General features: G+C 49.2%; 1 pseudogene; it reads right to left on the bottom strand.

Annotated features, from left to right (window-relative positions):
- Nucleotides 1-1,684: 1,684 nt before the first annotated feature.
- Nucleotides 1,685-3,365, bottom strand: LOC119448478 (uncharacterized; annotated as a pseudogene).
- Nucleotides 3,366-12,105: the final 8,740 nt, after the last annotated feature.

The following is a 12,105-nucleotide window of genomic DNA, read 5'->3' as shown; positions in this document are numbered from 1 at the left end:
CCAGTGTCAGGTGGCACTAATCACCTCAAGGGACCTTGGTTGAGCTTTGCTGTCAGCACATACAGTGTACCTCCTGCTGCAAGAAGCTCTTCAAAGATGTCCAGCATAAACAGCAGTGTTACACACAGGGATTCCATCGTCTGTCGTGAGGCAAAGAGGATCATGTTTTTCTGACGGTGGTTTCGCTCCGTCTCGTTCAATATGTTCAGGAAGTCCTTGATGACCTGTAATATGACAATTGTGTGATTTAGAAATGTGAAAGCAAAGTGACTGATCTTGATAATTCGGAGGAAATCTAACAATGCATATCACTTGCCTGGATCTTTGGAGAGCCTCTTCTGATGCCTTCTTGCGGGTGTTTCGCATTCAGTGTGTCGAACAGGTTGTTCATAATCTTTGGGAATGCTTCTGTGCCAGAACAGTCCTGAAGCTCCACAACACCAGCCTCATGGTAAATCTTCAAACCAATTGCAGTGCCACGGCTGAAGAGCTGCAAACACAATTACACGTTCCAAGTTAACTATTTTCAGCGGTTTTGCAGGTTGCAATTATCAAAAATATAACGCATGAGTTGCATACCTGTGTGGCGAGCCGAACATTCATTTTTTGTAGGTTGCTCGGTTGGACGTGGGCCTCGGTTAGCTTCGGCACGACTTTCAAGTGTTTTGTTTTTTCCGTTTCAAAGAGCACCTTGTAATGGCTGAAGTTTATGCGATGTTCTCCGGCCTAAAAAAGGAATCGTGGGAGTACATTATTAAAGACATCCCTAGGTGTGTCTATAAGTACATACCTGACCATACTCATGCTTCAGCAGGTGGTTCCTGATGCACTTTATTGCATGGGGCACATCACAGGAAGGCACGGGTGCTGAATTTTGTGCCGGGTGTTTGAAATTGAACCACTCACTCCAAACTGCTGCCGCATGGACTTGTTATTCTCTGCACCGTCGCTCACCACGGCAATAACTGTCGCACCATACTGGTGCAGCTGCACGATGGCTTCGAGCACCAGCTCAGCCAACACACGGCCAGGTGCGGCACCCTTTGTGGCAAAACTGGCAATAGGCTGTACCCATCCTTCGAACATGGGCATGAACATAAAGACCAATGCATGGTCGGCTAACTGGCCTGTGCCCTCCTTCGCGATCCCATTGTAATCAACAAAGCCGTCTACTTTGTAGGTAGATTTGTTGAACTCGTAAGATTGCCTGAGCTTGATTTCATCAACAAGCGTCTCCGAGGCTCTATTTGGGGGCTGCTTGCTCATTTGCCGTTGTATGGCTTCCAGGCAGACGACTTGAAACCCATATTTACATGGAATTCCCTTCAGTATTTGTGTCAGCCGGCTCATGGTTGGCAGTGGTAGCATGTTCACGTCTATGAGCAGCTTGTAGGCCCGTGGGCTGGCGATTCGTACAAGCATGCAGTTAAGCAACCATTCTGCGTTGTACCGCATCCCGGTTGGCGCTCTTGCTTCGATTTTGCGGAATGCAGTTTCAGCCGCAAGCTTTTGGAGAGGTGGAAGACAGTCAAGCTGCTTGTTCAGGCACTCCTCTGAGGTCGTTTCTATCTTTCCTTTCAGTTCCATGATATTTTTCTTCTGCTTCTCGCGAGCTGCTGTGGCCCTAAGCAACATTCATAAGATTCTTTATCTTAAGGGGAGACGCTCCTCGAAAAAACTTTTTTTTTTATTCCTAGTCATAGACACTTGCAAATTTCGTTATTAGTATAGTTTTTCATGCAGATTTCAAATATGCAATCATTTTTTGTATAGCTGCTATAGTTATTGAGTTATGCCATGCACAATAGCAAAAAGTTACATTTTTTGCAGGTACTCTTTTATGTACTTAACTTTCAGTGAAAGCATTGTGTCTGATCTTATTTGACTCTTGGTAGATTGTGAAGTGCAAATATCTATCCAGATATGTCACAGAAATATTGGAACCAAGAAAGAAAAATTGTATTCAATGACTAATTATTTTCAATCTCCCTTGAAACAATAACCTAATATTTTCACAACTAATGCTGGTAGGCATTACAATTTCAAATAGATATTTGCATTCTGCATGTGTTGAAGAATATGTGTGCCAAGTTTCGTTACTATACAATAAGTATAAGTGTCTAAAAGGCTGCCCGGAAAACGTGAAATTGTCAAAAAAAAATGAAAATGAGAAAAACAAGTTCGAAAGTTTGGAAAGTTGGCATTTATTAGGAAACCATTCTTTTTGCATCAAATTGGGGCACAATGAAAAGCAGCTTGCACTGAATGCACTGTAAGTGTCTAGAAGTCTCCCGCACCATAGCTTGGTCCTTCACGGCTCTTGCGGTCAGTGTCCTCGACACGAGCTCTCTTCGCTGTGTTGCTACGGTGTGCCCTCGCTTCTGCAGTTTGCTTCAGGTTCATCTTCCTGATGCGCATGACGTCACAGTGGTCACCATGTGTGGCCAGATCTCGTGAGGGGAGAATTCCAATGCCTTCGAGCACTTTTTCAAAGCCCCTGTGGCCTTATTGTACCAGAGTACAGCAAGAACGGTGGCTGTCTCCACAGTTGTTCTGGAGGCAAACTTTGTTTTTGGACATAGCAGCCATATCTTGCTGTTCAGCGATTCGGCTGCATTCTGTGTCTTGCCATGAAGGCACCGAATAAGGAGTTTCTCCTCTATAAGGCGCTTGTAGATAGGCATAATTGCCAATCCTTGAGCCTTCGTCAACAGTGGGGTGTGGTGCGGTGCAGGCTCCCCCAGTGCTTCCGCACGCTTGTGCTTGCACCATGAATTTGGTCCTGCGGGGCAAAAGTTGTGGCTACTGGCACCATCACTAGAGCAGCAATGAAATACGATGCCCATATGGCAGTGTACATACTTCGGACACTGTCCTTGTTGCTCGTGATGGCGATCTTGTAGTATGTTTGTAGTTTCATTATTGTTGCATCTTTCAGTTTTTCGCCTCGTGGCAGTGGTGTTGCCAATTTCCGTAGCGCAGTTCCCAAGCGCTTTGCAACGTGGTTAGTGCACTCTTCTTTGTCAATGTGTGTGTCACAGTACACATTTGCCTCGCATACTGCAGTGTAGGCCTTGCTGTCACCATCACTTAGGAAGCTGGTGAATTGCAGTGGAGTTTCATAAGACAAGGTCCTCTGCCATATATTGACAGCTGCCGCAGGTTCCATTGCGTGGGATGAGCAGTCAGTGTTTTTTTCGCAAACTGGAAGATGGAAAGCTCACCATACCTCTTCATCCTCCCCAAGGTCCCTGTGGATACTGCAAGCATGGCAGTAGTTCGAAAGAACTTCAAAATCGAGGCAGAGCCCTGTGTCCAGGGACACGACTGTGCCCACTCCATTGTGGCTTTTATGACCTCTTTTCTGCCAGCTGCCATCAAACATGACTGGCACATCTCTGTCGCCGACTGCGTCCTTCGTGATGTTTCTTGCCTGGTCCAAGTTTTGCTCACTGCCGTCATCGCCGCACCATGGAGCTTCTTGGAAATGCCGTTGAATGTTTTGTGATGCATCGGGCTCAGAAGACCGAGAATCGCACAAAATCGTGAAAGTTGGTCATGGCCTGCGCCTATAGTGCGTGCTGCCAGAACTGCCTTCACGTTTACAGCAAAGCTGTCACGCGAGCTGCCACTGTCGAAACGAGCGCTCGTCCCTTGGTTCCCGGCCGAAGTAGTACGTCTCGACGTGTGCGTGAACGAAAGTGCAGATTCAGGGCAATCGGGATTTTCACACCACAGTTCAAGGAATGCCGAAAGCCCTTTGCACTTTCCAGCTGCCTCTCGGACGCCGAGCTTCCGTTCGCGGCAGGTTGGGCATTGCGCACCCGCCACAAGTGCCGTCAGCGAATCGATTTCGCAAAGCACGTGTTGGCAGTCGCAGCATCTACTGGTCTACGTTCACTCTCGAAGAATCCAATCTTCCTTTGGGATGCACTAACGAATTCCACGGCAGCGGCTATTTCACAACCACTGTCGCGGTGTTCGGTGTCGGTGTTAGGCCTATCCGAAGTCGGAGCGTCGGGGCGTTGGTCGGGGGTGACATCATCGTTCGCTGTCGCTTTGGGAAGCGTCCGACGCCGTTTCCCTCGATACTTGTGGCGAGTTCTGAACTTTCGATTATCTAGACTGCGCTTCTTGGGGCTTGTCATGACGCAAAAATGCAGAGAAACGCAGAACAACTTGATCGCGACGTCCGAGGCTTCGCTCTTCTGCCGGAGAGATAGGAGGGGGAGGGGGTGGAGCGCACCGCCGTCCAATGGCGGCCTCGCGCTGTTTGCCGCGATATTCAAAACGCGTGACGTACACATTATTTTTCTTGTTTTTTGTTTATTCTGCGTGAAGCTACGAGACTGGCTACTAATGGATTGTGAAGGGGACGGCCTTGGCAGCATGCGTGCACGATTGCAAATGGCGGCCAACGCATTGTTTTCGCGACAGGTTGACACGAACTACGCCATTTTTGGCGACTTTGCATTTCTCACGTCACCGCTGCCCACTTGGAAGCATTTTTAGATAATTTCTCGCGCGAATTTCAGCTTGACATTTTCAGAAGTAAAAGTTATAGTCCAAGGATGCCAATACAACCGGAAAAAAAAAAGCGAAAATTTTCCGGAAAACTGCGACTTTTCGACCCGCGTCTCCCCTTAAGCTCCTTAACGGTTGCCGTCGCTGGTCTCTGCAGTCGCATCTTTCTACGGGGCCTTAAACAATTCTGACAGATCGATCGTGATGTGAGAACCAAGCAGTTCTTTGCGCGTATTCTATAGCTAGACGAGTCGTCAGTGTTGACTCCTTCACACACCTTCAGTTCTTCAACTTCACCGAGCAGGCGTTCCATCCCCGCAGCACTTCTTACACTGTGCGAAAGCTGTTTGCGTTGCGTGCTGTAGCTGTTCACTAGGCAGTTAAACTGCTCGTCAACTACAATTGTTTTTTTGCACAAGTAAGTCCCCGTTCACGAGCCGGCGAGTGTAAAATATTCCGCGCCTCTTGTTCGTTACCTCGTCGTAAAAGCTCTCAAAAATCCACTGCCTTCAAGGCAGTGCGACAGTTGACAACTTATCTATTGTCAATGTGATGCCAGGGCAACTCTCGAGTCCAGGCAGCGTTGGTAATCGCCTGCGTTTCGTCTTGCTCTTCTATTTCTGGCGACTCCTCCGCCGAAGAGCTGGGCACTGGGCTCTCGCGCAACGCCGTGTGTTTCTTGTGCGATTTGCGGCTTGATCCCGAACATTTTGGCTTGGATATGTGGGGTGGAAGTGCTGGGAACAAGCGCGGAAATGCAGCGGGCGCGAGCTCCCACTTTCCGCGTGGGATTAAAACTTCTTGTCCAGCAACAACATGACGGTAGTGCTTTACAATGTCGTCATTCTGAAAATGGACGTCACAGACTTTGCATTTCGCAGTAAGCTTTCGATCTTTGCGATGTAAAGCTTGCTCCCACCTTTTGAATTCCGTCGGGTCTTTTGGTGGTTCGAAGAAGTGGCGTGAAGCGGAGTCGTCGTTGCGGTAGCCGCTCCTGCACCCTGGCGCAAAGCAAGTCGGCATACTGCACCGTAGATGAACCTGTTGCTCCTCGCTACGCTTTGTACGTGACGTACGTGTCTTCGTACAAGACACTTCGAGTGGCCAAAAACAGTCCCAGAATTGACGAGCGAACAAGGTGCACCAACCTCCACGTGCGCAACCCATGTGTGCTCGCACGCTGCCGGCGCCGTTCACAACAACGCCGGTCGCGGGAGCCAGCGGCGGGATCAAGACTTTTGACTACAGCGTCACTAGTTCTCGCAACCGCCACGGGGACCGCCTCTCCGGCGGAGCTTTGAAACTGAGTTTATTCTAGTAATGTTGGTTCTACCCATGTCACCATTTCTTAAAAGGTGTTCAGTTTGAGATTTGGCAATGTTTCTGTCAGTAGTCATGCGGTCCAGTTCACTGTGACTTTCATCTACAGCTTGGAACTTGTCGGGATTAGGGGGGTGCCAACGGTGCCGTACCTTGGCTTGTCAAGGCAGGCACATGCCTGCCCATCAACCGTGGTCCTGTACAAGCTCGAGGAAACAATATAGTACGACAACCACGTGTACACTCGGAACGCATTTATAACGGCTGTAAATAACACCTCGAGCAGGCCAGCTAGCTATAGGTGACATTAGTGAGGGTTCCCTCGAAGAGCATAATATGCTTGGTAAAGAAGGGCTTCCGACTTACCGGCTGGAAATACGGGCGGCTGTGGCGATTGCCACCACACACAAAAAAAAAAAGGAAAACGGCGGCTAGCTTTGCATGGCGCTGCTGTTGCAAGGCTAAAGGCACAGCGGCGCTGTGTTTTCTGTCCCTCGTTAGCCCGGTATTTTGCATTTGCTCTTCATCGACGATTGTTTTTCGGCATGGCTTGGAGACGACGTTTTCTCTGTGCAGCTTCTTCCTCAGGAGTGCGTAATTTCTTGGGTCTACCCATGGCACCACCAAGCTCGAATTCGCAACACGGAGGTCAGCTTTTATGTACAGCCACTCGTGTTGCCGCCTTTTTTTTTTTTTTTTTTTTGCAGCTACACGAGTAACTATTAGTGGAGTCGATCACGTGGTGCGCAATAGTGCATGGTGCGTGGCTTGGTAGGGCAGAGAAGAGCTCGGGGCAGCTAGGTAGAGCTATACGTGGCTGGGTGGGAGTGGGCACAAGTGCTGCGTAGTGACGTCATCGTTAGGCGTGGCTCGACGGCGGCGATGCGTGACGATGGTTGCCATGGCGATGCTCTCGTCGCTCGGCGAGTTTTTTTTTTGAAATTCAGCAGACGCATTACGCCCGGCTTAAACAGCTCCCCTGTTAAAACGCGGTTGACTAACCACGTGCGGGAAAACAGGAGTGGTGGTGGGGACTTTTGCACTTTCCACTTGCTGGTGACCAAAGAGAGTCCGGCGATGTCAGAGGGATCTCACATGACACATTTGGTGGCGCTTATAGCACTTGTGATTCCCGTACTTCGGACCGTGAAATAAAGGTTTCCCCTCTTCCCAACCTGCTTGGTGCGCACCATGCACCTGACGTGACGTTTACTGCGTATGTGACCGTCGTGGGACCTGAAGATTCCCACAAACTTGAAGTCTTGTGCCATGCTGCCCAGTTCATAGTGTTGAGTGCCCTTCATATAAAAGTTTCATGGAAGTTATTCTGTGTAGCATTCGCATTGGGGCACTCACATCTAACACACAACTTTTTATTGAAAAATGAAGAACAAGTGGTTTGTGATCAATGCCAAGAATTTCTAACTGTGAATCACATTTTAATAACATGTCCAGCGATGGAGGAAAAAAGACAAATATTTTTATGAACTTTACAAAACACAAACACCACTTCATCCCTCCCTGATCTAGCTGAAAATACACTTGTATCTCTAGACTATGTTTTTAAGTTTTTAGATGAAACGGGTTTCTTAAACGAACTTTAAAGTAATGATCTTTGTTGCTTGAAGCACTTTCAGCAAATTATATATTTTTATCTTGTGCATGGTGCATCATCGCCTTAGTTGCTTTTGCACCATAAAACCTTACATAACTAACCAACTATAAAAGTTTCTTTATTAGGTTGCTTGGCGTTTGATTCACGTAAACATATTCGTTAAGTTGGTGCATACCAATGTAATAGGGGTAAGGCCAGTTACCTCATAATTTCTGCCAAAATCTGTCGAGTAACGGCACTCTTCACCCCTTGCTGATAGACTGATCGGTGCCATCTGCGACTATCGCAGTGGCTGCATGGTCTTCATTGTAACCAGTCCCACAGGGGCCCACCTCTCGAGAGATTGCAGTTTATTGTGTCTCCTTGTACCAAACAAAACCACAGGTTATGGAGATGTATGGACAAAAAATATTTCATTTTAGATGAATTGGAAAACACATGCACATGCAGTATGTTCAGTTCCTTTTTTTTGTTTTGCAATCTCCTCCAAAACACTAATTTCGAATGAAGTTGTGGGCGAAGAAAAACTAGACACATGACGGGAAGAATGTCGTTCTTCCTGGATCTGGGGCCAGGAACAGTGGTCGCCATCAGTGTTTGGCCCAACCATTTCCTGCATAGGAGCAGTGCTGGTGGCACTGGTTTGTGTGATAGCCGTAATGGCGCCCAGAGTGACTGGGGCTGGGGCGACGAGGTTGTGACCTCAGCTGTTAGTCGCGCCACTTGCCATGTGAGCTCCTCGTAAGCTTCGAGGAGATGTGCATAGTTGTCGCCAGCCGCTGCGCCGTGGGATGGAGGGTCAGGAGGGCGATGAACTGTGGCCACGGTGGGAAAACTGTCATCCATAATCTTGTTGTTCAACTGAGCTAGAGATTCCAGTGTCGAGGATGAAGATGCGGTCTGGATCATGCGCACCTGTGGTGGAAGGTGCTGCAGGAAAAGTTCCCATAGAAGTGCGCTGTTGGTTGAAGGAGCCAGGGCTCCAGCCAAGGGCTTGCATCTGACACAATAAGTCGGTAAGTTTGCGGTCGCCGAGCTCCTCCAATGTTAGAAGTTGCTGTAATTGATGCTGCTCTGTTTCAGTAGTGCGCTGGATGAGCGTCGCCTTAACGGGGTCATAAGGGCGGTCGCAGGTGGGTAGCATAGAACCTCGCAAACAACTGCAGCAGTATTAAACGGAAGTACTCCAACAACATGGTCAACTGCGAGCAAAGGCAGTGAAAACGGAACAAGGATTCGATGGTGATGAACCAAAGTTCCGAGTCCGACGATCAGAACCTGGGGAGCTTGAGAGCGGAGACCTTGAGCTCGTGGGGTGATGGCGCTGATGACGGTACTTGATCGGAAGAATCCGAGTCCATGACTTACTGTATAGAAGGTGAACTGTGCGAAGACGGGGGCTTGAGTTCCTGGCGGTGGTAGGCCTAGCGAAGTGGCTGAGGCAAGTGTAGGGCAGGAGCTGAGAGCGATGACGCGAAGTCCGGAGTCACCAATTTGTGGGTGAGGAAAAACCAGACAGATGTTGGTTTGTGGTGTCGACAAGTTATATTTGAGCAATGTCTGCTCAATCAGGTGGGAGCGGTACCAAGCGCCACTGGTCTTCGATCTTGCAACCTCCGATTCCACTGCTCGCGCACCCTCAGCATGCTGGGTGCGTCGTCATCGTCTTTTTGGTTAGATCACTGTGGCACGCAGTAGCACGCTACAAAGTTGCTGAATTTAGCCGAATGTGCTGGCCACAACACATCCATAGTCATGCATTGGCTAGTGTTTAGCCCTAGAATCCAAGTGTAAGCAATTCGTTTCAGTGTCAGCGTAAGTGTCACTCAAATTTGGACTCTAGCTATGCTATTTTCTGCATGACCACACCACACAAAGTCAGGCCTGTGCCACCACAGAATGGAATCCAAGGATGTAAAGTTTGGTTTTACTTAAGTTTCCTTCTCCCCTCGTTGTTTGTTTTTGCACAGAGTGCTCCAAGCATGACCAGCTTACTTGGTTCGGATGCTTCTTTTCAGCTGCCGTCGTCGTCTCTCCTCTTCATCAGAGATGGGACGCCATAGACGTTTGCACTTGGAGATATGACTTTATGTACACAATATATACATCGACAGCTATTTACAATGAGTCTGACGTAACACTCGACATAGCCAATAGTGCATAATACCGCTCGTACGTCCAGCCCCTTCGTTCACTCTGGAACCGGCGCCTTAACTCGGCAGAGCCGATAGTGCAGAGCACCTTTCCTGCGTCCGGAACCCTCGTGAGTGGTCGGGAGCCCGGTCTTAACCTTTCAGTTGCTCCTCCCAAATCCCCTCACGGCAAATCACGACCCCCCAGTGACCTGATTGGGTCAACTGGGCTGTCACTCACTCGTCACTACTTTTCTCACTCTCTCCCTGTGTTTCTCGAAACATTCAGAGAGAGACGGAGAGAAAGAAAACAACAAACAAGAAATAAATAATGCACAAACACTTCCACTCAGCGACATGTTAAAATATTCCAGCGTTTCCTTCAGAACACTGTCGGTGAAAGAAGCACCGAGTCGCCCCGTTCTCGTTCCTTAATTGAAAGGGCACCACACCGAAGCGCGCCCATCAATGCACAATGCCGTCCTGCGCATGGTCCATTTCCGGCGGGCACATAAAACTGTTATCTCAAAGACGGACTGCGCCCCTGATGCCAGCCTGTCGCTCCCGAGCCCACGCGTCGGTTCACTTTCCGAACCTTTACAAGACCGCACCCTTGGTTTGCGCATGCGTTCTAGATACTATACACAACATACTAGATAACGACGTCTATGTCTGAGACTGCTGATGTTATTGGCACGGGGATGCATTGTCACGTGGGATTTTTAAGTATCACTGGCTATTTTTTTGTTCTTTTTTGTCATTAAAAAAAGGACCAAGAAAGACCTACATTGCTTTATATTGTCACGAGCCTCGAGAAGTAGCCCTGAAGGTTTAATAAACGTAGAGCAGCTGGCTCTTGGAAGACGCGACCGTCGGGGCTGGCTCGAGCAGAGAAGGAGCGCGCGGTCTTCTTTCTTCTCTTGGGCTCGACCCACTCTTGCCCTCGACCCACTACCTACAGGTGGCAATATCCCCCCTTCCGAACAAAAGCATCGCCTCGATGCTAAAAAAAATAGGCGTAGAAGACAAAGAAGAGGAAGGCAGGCAAAGCGAAAGTACACAAAAAAAAAAAATGTAGCCGTCACGCCGGCACAGTCAATGAACGAAGAAGCAAGCTCCCAAAGATAAATGAAAAGTAGAAACAAAGAAGGGAATGAGAGAAAAAAAATGAAAACAAAAAAAAAATTACGGACGCGCAATGTACGGCTTCATGCGCACAACATGAACTATGTCTGAGGTCGGTTGTCTTTGTGTCCTACTCCGTGTCTGCGATGTTGTGTCCGGAACAACTTCGTAGTTTACGTCACTGACGCGGCGGAGCACTTTATACGGACCGAAATACCGGCTCAGAAGCTTTTCACAGAGGCCACGACGGCGAACGGGGGTCCACACCCAAACTTGGTCTCCGGGGTTGTAAGACACGTCCCTGTGGCGGATGTTGTAGCGTCGTGCGTCTGCCTGCTGCTGCTGGCCGATATGCAGCCGCGCGAGCTGCCGAGCTTCCTCAGCACGCTCTGCAAATTCCTCGGCGTCAGTTGTCAATTGGTCAGCGTCTTGACACGGCAGCATAGCGTCCAGCATCGTCTGGACTTCGCGACCGTAGAGAAGGCGAAAGGGCGTGAAGCGCGTCGTCTCTTGCACGGCGGTGTTATACGCGAAGGTCACGTAAGGCAAGATCCGATCCCATGTTTTGTGTTGAACGTCGATGTACATTGCGAGCATGTCTGTGACAGTCTTATTCAGTCGCTCGGTAAGTCCGTTGGTCTGCGGATGGTACGCAGTCGTCTTGCGATGCCTGGTATTGCTCAATTCAAAAACTTCGTCCATAAGCTGCGCTGTGAAAGCTGTCCCTCTGTCGGTTATTACAGTGGAGGGAGCACCGTGACGCAAGACGATGTGGCGCATGAAGAACTGCGCTACCTCTGAGGACGTGGCTCGTGGGATCGCCTGCGTCTCAGCATAGCGTGTTAAATAATCAGTCGCGACGATCACCCATTTGTTACCGTCGGCCGAGAGAGGAAACGGTCCGAGAATGTCCATGCCGACTTGGTCGAAAGGTGTGTGAGGTGCTTCAATTGGCTGAAGTAAGCCAGCCGGTTTAACGGATGGTGTCTTGCGGCGCTGGCATTCACGGCAGCCTTTAACGTACTGTTTGACGCTTGCTGAAAGCCCGGGCCAATAGTACATTTCGCTTACTCTAGCGAGTGTTCGTGAAAAGCCTAAATGACCAGATGTCGGTTCGTCATGGCAAGCGAAGAGGATGTCGTCGCGCATGTCCCTTGGAACCACCAGGAGGTAAGCACGGCTGGTCGAACGAGCATTCTTCTTATAAAGCACGTTGTCTCGCAGACAGAAGGACGTCAGCGAGCGGGACAGATGGCGTGGTATGGTTGTGTCGCGGCCCTCTAAATGATCGATGATCGGTCTAATCTCAGCGTCGTCACGCTGCCGTCTGCTCAAGTCCGACGAACTAATGGCGCCCAGGAAGCCGTCATCATCCTCTGTTTCCTGACT

The sequence above is a fragment of the Dermacentor silvarum genome, chromosome 4 (assembly GCF_013339745.2).
Source record: "Dermacentor silvarum isolate Dsil-2018 chromosome 4, BIME_Dsil_1.4, whole genome shotgun sequence".
In the NCBI taxonomy this organism is placed as follows: domain Eukaryota; kingdom Metazoa; phylum Arthropoda; class Arachnida; order Ixodida; family Ixodidae; genus Dermacentor; species Dermacentor silvarum.
Note: the sequence above shows the minus strand (reverse complement) of the source record. Positions and strands in the feature narration are given on the sequence as shown.